This window comes from Montipora capricornis, chromosome 1 (assembly GCF_036669925.1).
Source record: "Montipora capricornis isolate CH-2021 chromosome 1, ASM3666992v2, whole genome shotgun sequence".
NCBI lineage: Eukaryota > Metazoa > Cnidaria > Anthozoa > Scleractinia > Acroporidae > Montipora > Montipora capricornis.
In genome coordinates, this window is record NC_090883.1 from 34,928,906 (window position 1) to 34,937,476 (window position 8,571).

At 36.9% G+C, this 8,571-nt stretch overlaps 1 pseudogene; it reads left to right on the plus strand.

The window, feature by feature from the left end:
- Nucleotides 1-2,550: 2,550 nt before the first annotated feature.
- LOC138014578 (activin receptor type-2A-like) overlaps nt 2,551-8,571 on the plus strand; it is an 11,699-nt pseudogene continuing 5,678 nt past the window's right edge.

Consider the following 8,571-nt stretch of genomic DNA (forward strand, 5'->3'; position numbering starts at 1 on the left):
AGTTGTCCCCTCTTCGATACCAACCTATGTATGACTTGATACGATTGAGTTGATTTGATTAGATTTTTGTAATAGTGGAAATAAATTTTTAGTGCCTTTTTATTAAACACACTATGACACTTAAATAAATTCATCATCATCATCATCATCATCATCATTATTAAGGCAGTAATTTTTACAGAATAAAACAGTAAAGAGGAACCCTGCATTTAAGGGATGGTTTCACATCTCTGCATTCAGGCAAAACTCTCATGTCAGCCCCTTTAATTCCATTGTTATCGAAACAATCAAAACCACTGATGCAGGAATCGGAAATAATGCCATAGAAATAGAATCACTCGTTGGAATTACTTTTGCATTTTTTTTTTGTGTTATGAACCTACTTCATGCGAATAGATAACTCGTGTTACTATAACAACTCATGCGTAGAATGAAATGCATTCGACTAAATTTGCTGTTTTCTGTGTAAACCCGCAGTACCTTTCACCAAATTTGGGTCTCAGTAGTTCATTGTATTTGCTTAAATAATACTTTCTTTGATTAATGAACATCATTTGGTTTAGTAAGAACCACAAAATTTACTATTGATTGCACCAAAGCTAATGGACATACGCAAAACCGTGAAACTGCCCTTTTAAGTCAGACTGATTGTAACTGAAACGTAATTTTTCCCTTGCTTAGGGTTTAACCTACTTGGCTAGTCAGTAATTGTGTCTTCCAGGGGAGCAAACTTCCTTATCAAATTGAATACAACCGTAATTGCATTAACGTTTAGTTGCCCTAATCCTCTGGTTTTTGCAGAGATTAATCTTTGACATTCACTATCATTGTCTTGATCTTTCCCCAGACAATTGTGTTTTGATGATAAATATAATGATGATGTAGTCAAGGCAAAACCTGTAGTTGGTGTCAATTTGCATTTCCAGAGTGAAGAATGTTTTTCTTAAAGCATTGGGACCCTTTGCGTGGACAACACTCATCAATTCCCACTCTGTTTTTCTTTGCATTTAGGGGCAACAATAATAATATAATGTTAGGGGCAACATAATAATAATATAATGTTATTATGTTTAGTGAACATGACTCATATTCTCCTATCAAGAGTTAGCTTTTGAACTTGACAGCATCAAGATACAGCAGGTCACCTCTTAGTGAATAAAACTCAAGTCTTAATTTAAGATTGAACAATAATAGTAATTAGTATAATTTTCAGCGGTGAATTTAAAAATTTAGTGTTATATTCACTGCGCTACCCCGGTGAATATAACATTTTTGATGCGCGGCTGCTAAGCCAATCAAGCACTTTTCGTGCCTTTTTATCGTGTTTTAGCCCATTGTTATGCACTTTCTTGATATTCACTAAAACAATTTTATATCTCTCAGATAGTATGTGCACTATGATTGGTTAAATTAGCAGGCCGTATTCTATGGTACTGCCTGCTGTACAGCCCGCTAAATTTAAAATTTCGATAAAACATGTTGTCGTTTCTGTTATATTAACTTGTAAAACCGTTTGAATCTTGCAAGCAATTATTCAAACAGCCAAGAAGATTTAGTTTTTCGGATTTTGACACGGCAGTCTTTGTGGCAGTGGAAACTTCCTCTTGACTAGTTTTTTTTCCTTGTCCACGCACTGGATTAACCTCAGAGATGTAATAAATATCTTACTAACCTCGTTTTCTCGGTCCGTATTGTAAGTTACGGATCCTCATTTTAAAACTCAGCTCGTAACTTACAGTATGGACTGAGAAAACAAGGGTAGTAGAGGTGGGTTTATTATACATGTATACAGACTTTCGCTTTTGATTTTGAGGCTGTATTCTTCCTCTCCATGACCAACAAATTCCATTTCATTGTGGATTAACCCATTGACTCCTGGGAGTGAGGCTTAACAGATTTTACTCTGTCTAACGTTTTATTCCTCAACTGGGGGTGGCCTAGGGGGGCTGAGAGGTCATTGGGTTAACCCTCCATTAAATTAACCAGTATAGTAGCCTGTCATCTTTTTCAAGTTATCTTTGTTCTTTCAGAACTCATGTACAACTGTATATAAATCTTATTCGATGGTTTAACATATAATACCCGCAGATATTTTGCGAGCCCCCCAGGGGCGAGGAAAAATACAAGCAAAATGAGCAAAATGTCCAAGAGTATTATATGTTAAACCATCAAATAAGAGATTTATTATACCACTACAAAAAGGTGTTAGTTTGATTCAATTGTATCTGGTAAGAGTGTTTCTAAAAAATGCATCGTCTGTCCTTCAGGGCACTTGTGAACGATGTAAACAGCACAGAAAGCCTGCCAAATTAATGTCCTTTATTTGATTGTATAAATGAAATGCAGTGACAAGCTAAATTCTAAGGCTTAAATGTATCGTGTTGAAAACAATTTCTTTCATTGAAAAACTGCGGTTCCGTCCGTATTTGCTCTGTTCTAAACCGGTCAAACTGGGACACAACAGTGTATTACCGTCTCATATTTTGTGCGTTCTCTTGACCAAATATGGTAAAATGGTGTAATAGTGGAATAATGATGTAATTTATTTTTATGCTTATTTTGGATAACCCATTCATCCCTGAAGCAGTTCCTATTGATGAGTCAACTGGTCTGGTATTAGCCAGAGTAAATTCAACAAGTTTCACTCTCAGGACACACAAGGAAGAATCAGCAATACCTATATATTTTTTTCATTCTTTTAGATGTTTACACTTCTACCGCACTGTTCAGTTACAATGTCACTTGGGAGAAAACTGCAATGATTTGACCTCATGCAATCTAACAAACACAACTTGTGGTGTTGATGAGTTCTGTTATGCCTTGTGGAAAAATGACACTGGTAATCTTGATGTCCAGAGGCAGGGTTGTTGGAAGAGGATTGAGGAAAATTGTAGCAGGACAACATGCATGTTTGGAATCAGAGCAAATAACGGATTTTATTTCTGCTGCTGTGATACAGACTTGTGTAATGCTAACAATAAATTGGGCATTGACAATGAGGTGACCACTCCAGCGGCAACATCATCACAATCGCCAAGTAAGTCTCTGGTTGATTTGTAGCAGTTAAATGTAGCTTAACAGAGTTAACAGCAGGAGCGTGTGGTCAGCGGTTTTAATCAGGTTTGTGCATTCCCTGTGATTTTCTGCGTTTCTGTACTCTAGTGCTTAAGTGTATTTATTTAGCTTGGACTCTCTTAAGGTTTGTGCTGTTGCTATGGTAATGGGGTTGGTTAAAAACGAGGCTTAAAATGATGGTTGTTTATTTTAAAAAAAGTCTAGTTGTTAGAATTTTTTCATGATTTGCCCGCTACAAATTCACATAAAATTCCTTCTTTCAATACTGTTCTAATAAAGTTTTGACAGTGGTAATTTTCGCAATTTGCCATGTATCATTTTCACTCCCATTTTCTGTTAATTATTTAAAATTGGCTGTGTTAGAATTCAATTTTTTGGGTGATAGCTCATTCATGCTGTTTTTTAACTATTTTTTTGCCAGATTTCTTGAAATTCTAACGACTGAATAACAACTGAGTTGTATGAAATCAGCGTATTTCTGGGTTCCTTGGATTTCCCTCATTCAAGAATGAACAACATGCAGTTAGTGAATATGTGCTTTTCTACCCTTTTATTATAACCTTCCGTTAAAATTGTCGCAATCAATGCTATGTTCGTTTTGCTTTTTAAACGCCGTGCTAGCTTTGAAACAACTAGGTACACTGACTGCGCGGAAAGCGTGTTCAGCCACCTTAAGTACTCATTGTAATTACATAAGAGGGTTACTTCAACTCTCTTTCTTTTACTCTTATTCTTGACTAATCAAAAGACTAAACGGTACAGCTGCATATGTTCAGGCAGTTGTCTGAAAAACAGTGCCCCAAATACTGTTATGTAAATCAATATCTCACTTTGTTAGCATGGTTTCACTGGGAAGATCAAGAATTTTACCTCTGACGTCTGCCTTCTTTGCTCCTTTAATGCTTATTACATTTTGTGAACAGCATGTGGTTTGGTAATGTCCTACCCCCAGAAAATTTTGTTAAGGCAAGAGAAGGAATCACACAATAAAATGTGGATTAATCATTTCATAATGTACTGGTTGGTTGTCCAGCTAGGGCATTTAGCCCACTTGTAACCCTGTACATGTATGTGACTAAGGATCAACCATTTGGTATGTTCCCAAATGTGATTTATTTTTTTGTTGGTTGAATTTTGAGGAAAAGTCTGTTTTCATTTTTTTTTATATAAATAGGAATAAATACATCAACATCTACACCTTCTCCAACTGCAGGCAAAGGCATTCCTTGGAATATCCTACTTCTGTGTGTGCTGCCTATATTTGGAATATCAGTTATATCCATAGTTGGGGTTTTATGTATTACAGGCACAGAACATCACTTTCATCTCTGTTTCTGAGGAAGAACCATTACACACAATGCCACCACCTTCTCCAGATCTTGGCATAAAACCTATCCAGTTAGTTGAGGTTATTTCTCAAGGCCAGTTTGGGACAGTTTGGAAGGCAAACTTTTTACAAGATGTTGTAGCAGTAAAAATATTACCAGCATCCTACAAAGCTACTTGGGCATGTGAGAAGGAAATCTATACAGCCTGTAATGTAAAGCATGAAAGCATTCTTAATTTTTTAGCAGCAGAAAACATTTGGATGGCCAATGTGTGGAGTTTTGGCTAGTCACACAGTTTCATGAAAATGGTTCGCTGGCTGATTATCTTAAAAAGTGTGTAGTAAATTGGCCAGAGTTGTGTGGCATGGCTGGAAGCATGGCAAGTGGTCTGTCTTATCTTCATACTGAATTTCATGGAGCACATTTTAAGCCCTGCATTGCTCACAGAGACTTCAAAAGTAAAAACGTGCTTGTGAAAAAGACTTAACCTGTTGCTTATCTGACTTTGGTCTGGCAGCAAAATTTCACAGTGGGGGAGATCCTGGTGAGACACATGGGCAGGTTGGTGATGAAAATTGGGCTTTTTTTTACTTTGCTCAGTCTTTGTTCATGTATTTGGTGGGCAGGGTAGGAGGGAATGGATTTTTCAAAATTCTAGGTCTGTTTTTATTACTTTTGTCGTAGTGCACTAGCTGTGACTATATCACCAGGTTGTAAGAGTGTAAGATTGTAAGTCCATGGCGACAATGGGCCCACGGCGTGTGCATAACTCACGAAAATTTAACAGGGCTGTTGGAAGTGTGCTTGAGTTTGTACAAATGAGCCCCAAAATCGGCAAGAATTTGTGACGCTGATGAATAAAAAGCAGCTGCTATTTCCAAAATGATGGAATTAACCACCCTGAATTAACTGGTGATAAATAATCATCTAGGAGAGTGAATATTGACTTTGCGAGAAACAATGGTCAACTTCAAGAGTGATAGTGGTCTTTGTGTTGAATTTGCACATTTGTTAATTGTCAAACTTCATAACACTTGAAAGAAAAAGTATCAAGTTGTTAGTAAACATGCAAGATAACTTGATCATGGTGGCCGCTGAAATCGACGTCATTTTCGATTTTGCAGTTTACTCGTGCAGCCAAAATACAATAGAAAAATTGAATGTAGCAAAATTTTGCAGTTCAAAATTTATGTCGTTTTCATGTTGCAAAATTTTTTGCTGATGGAAAAATATTTTATTGTCGGCCGACACTTCCTGAAAACTGTATATATCAATATTTATTTACTTTTGCATGAATATTTGTTTTGCATAAAGCAAGCTAACAAAATCTGCACCTTGCTTGGTTCACATTTTTTGAGCATTAACCCTTTGACGTCCAAACCGGCCTAAACCGGCCAGACTTAGTGTTTTACTCTGTCTAACGCCAAACAATTTTACTCGTCAATGGGGAACCTCTGGGAGTCAATAACTGAGAATCGATAGGGATGGGATGATAGATGACATCAGAGCACTTGTCACGTCAGTTCTGATGACATCATATTGCATCTTTTACACAAAAAGAGAGTACCCAGTCACACAATCCAGGCAAAAGTAAAAAAACTGTGAAAAATATGTCAATGGCATTGCAACATTTGATTTGATTGGTTTATTTTGGACCAATCACATTGCTGCTGGCAAGAACGGTTTACCAGAGTTTGAGAGGAAGGTAAATGTTTGAATTTGATTATTATCGATGTTAAAATAACTTTTTAAAAAAAACAAAGAATTTGGAGTTTTATTGTTGTGAAAGTTGATTCTCACTAGAAATTACAAACTTCGGCAATGTATCAGGAGATTTCAGATTGTAATCTTGAGATCAGGAGATTCGGTCCAAAATCAGGAGTCTCCTTGATTAACCGGGAGAGTTGACAGCCCTGTACATGATAAGCCCATAACATGTGAGCTTCCCACTGTAAAGCCCTGGCCAAACGAGAATGAGAGTTGATGATTGCTGAAACTCTTGAGAGCACATGAGAATGATTGAGAATTGGCCAAACAAGAACAAGAGTTTGTCAAGAGTTTCATGCTCAAGCAAAAGAGAGAGCCTGGTAACCACCCTGGGAAAACCCTTTTCTGACAGCCAATATATTCAGCCTTGGTGTTGTCCTTGGTCCTCGATTATCGAACACTATATTATTTTTTCCTTTTTTATCTGAGCCCGTTGGGGAAATAAACAGTAACTGCTGACCACATTTTATTGCACAATTCGACATTCATATCTTTTTTCATGTTACACAACATAATAAACACAACGTTACATGGCTGCTTGGGGATACAAATTTATCTTCTTGTGCTGATAAAAGTCTTTGCTCACGAGCCAGAAGGCCATCAGGCCGGCACTTATCTCCGATAGTATCTCAAAAGGGTTAGCAGTAGCCACTTTGCTGCTACTTTTGCTAAACTAAATAAAAGGAATGACAAAATTATTTTGTTTCTCACCCTGAATTGTCTTTCAATCTGAACATAGCGTAATTTAACTGCAGTGTTATGCTCACTGAGCATAACACTGCAGTTAAATTTCAAGTCACAACTCCATTCCTTCGATCATTTACCATTTCAGCGGTTTCTTTACACACACACATTGTGGGCTCATATTTTGTTTTGCTAAACCACTGACGACAAAATGCAGCGTGGCAATTTTGCGACTAAAATTTGTGAAATAGACCTTTTTGCAGATACGGCAGCAATTTTGATTTCTATTGTTTCAGAAGACATTATGGGATGCTCAGGGGGCAAATTAATATGTATTTGCCCCCTGGGCATCCCATAATAGCTATTCGAAACAATAGAAATCAAAAGTCATTGTTATGGTTGTTCCAGTACACCTTGACAGCGAAAGCTGGCTACTGCTCACACCATGGGAAAGGAATTTCATCATTATGTTTAACTGAAGTGGGCAGCACATTCACTCAATAACATAGGTGGTTTTCGTAGTACTTTGATTTGGGGGAAAAAGTAGGAAGGACTTTTTGTCAGCTGTTGGTATTAACTGTAACCAGTGAGGCTGAAAAAGAAAATTATGCGTAAAGTGGCTTTTTTCCCCCTCAGGTTGGCACAAAACGGTACATGGCACCTGAAGTTCTTGAAGGAGCAATCAACTTCACACGAGAGTCCTTTTTATACATTGATGTGTATGCATTTGCTCTTGTTCTGTGGGAGGTGGCATCAAGATGCTCCGCTGTTGATGGTCTGTATATGTCATAATATTGTTATTGTTATTGTTATTGTTATTGTTATTGTTATTGTTATCATTATACTATTACTATTAGCAGTACCAGTACATGATACCGCATCCCCACGACAGGATAGAAGGCAATAATTGCCTTTGTCTATCCAGCCTTTCTTTTGTGCGGAGACCTTCATACGTTATAAAATTTAAGATTTTTTTGCTTTTGTTCTTAGTCTGGATGATGTACAAGTTTTTTGCTTTCTTCTTTACAATGATGTATGTATTCTTGGTTTTCATGTGACGTCATAAAAATCAAAAATTAAAAATTGTGAGTTTTTACCTTCATTAAGTAAAAGACATTATTTTTTTAAAGATACATGTATTTTTGCTGGCCTGCTTTGTTTTGAAAATAGAGCAGTTTGAATTTCACAAATTCACAACACACAAATTCACAAATTCGTGGCTGGCAGATTGAGGTTAATTTGTCTGTGACGCTGGATGAATGTTTGCTGTTGAGTGGCCGAACAAGCACGCTTTGATTTTGTTTGGGAATTTGGCAAAGGTAACCGGTGTGAGCTTCTGACATCTTTACACCTCAATGCCTCGAGTCACATTGAAACTGCTCCACGGACTCCACGTAAAGTTCTTTAAATTTTTTCAGTTCTAATTCCAGGACTTGAATGCTATTTTCTTATTTCTCCAATTCATGTTTGCATTTGTAAGAAATAATGGTTGCGTGAAACACTTCGACAAAAAGCTCAAAAACGATGTATCGCACAGACTTGAGAACTGGTGAGGTGATTTATGAATTTGTCTGTGACAACATTCCAAGTTGTTGGCTTATTTCATTGAACAGTTTTGATTTAATTTTTTTGTTACGTGACAGTGACAACAATCTTATAATATTCACTCGACCGTGAGAATTTCTCAGTAGAGTGACCGGTAAACATTGCACAAATA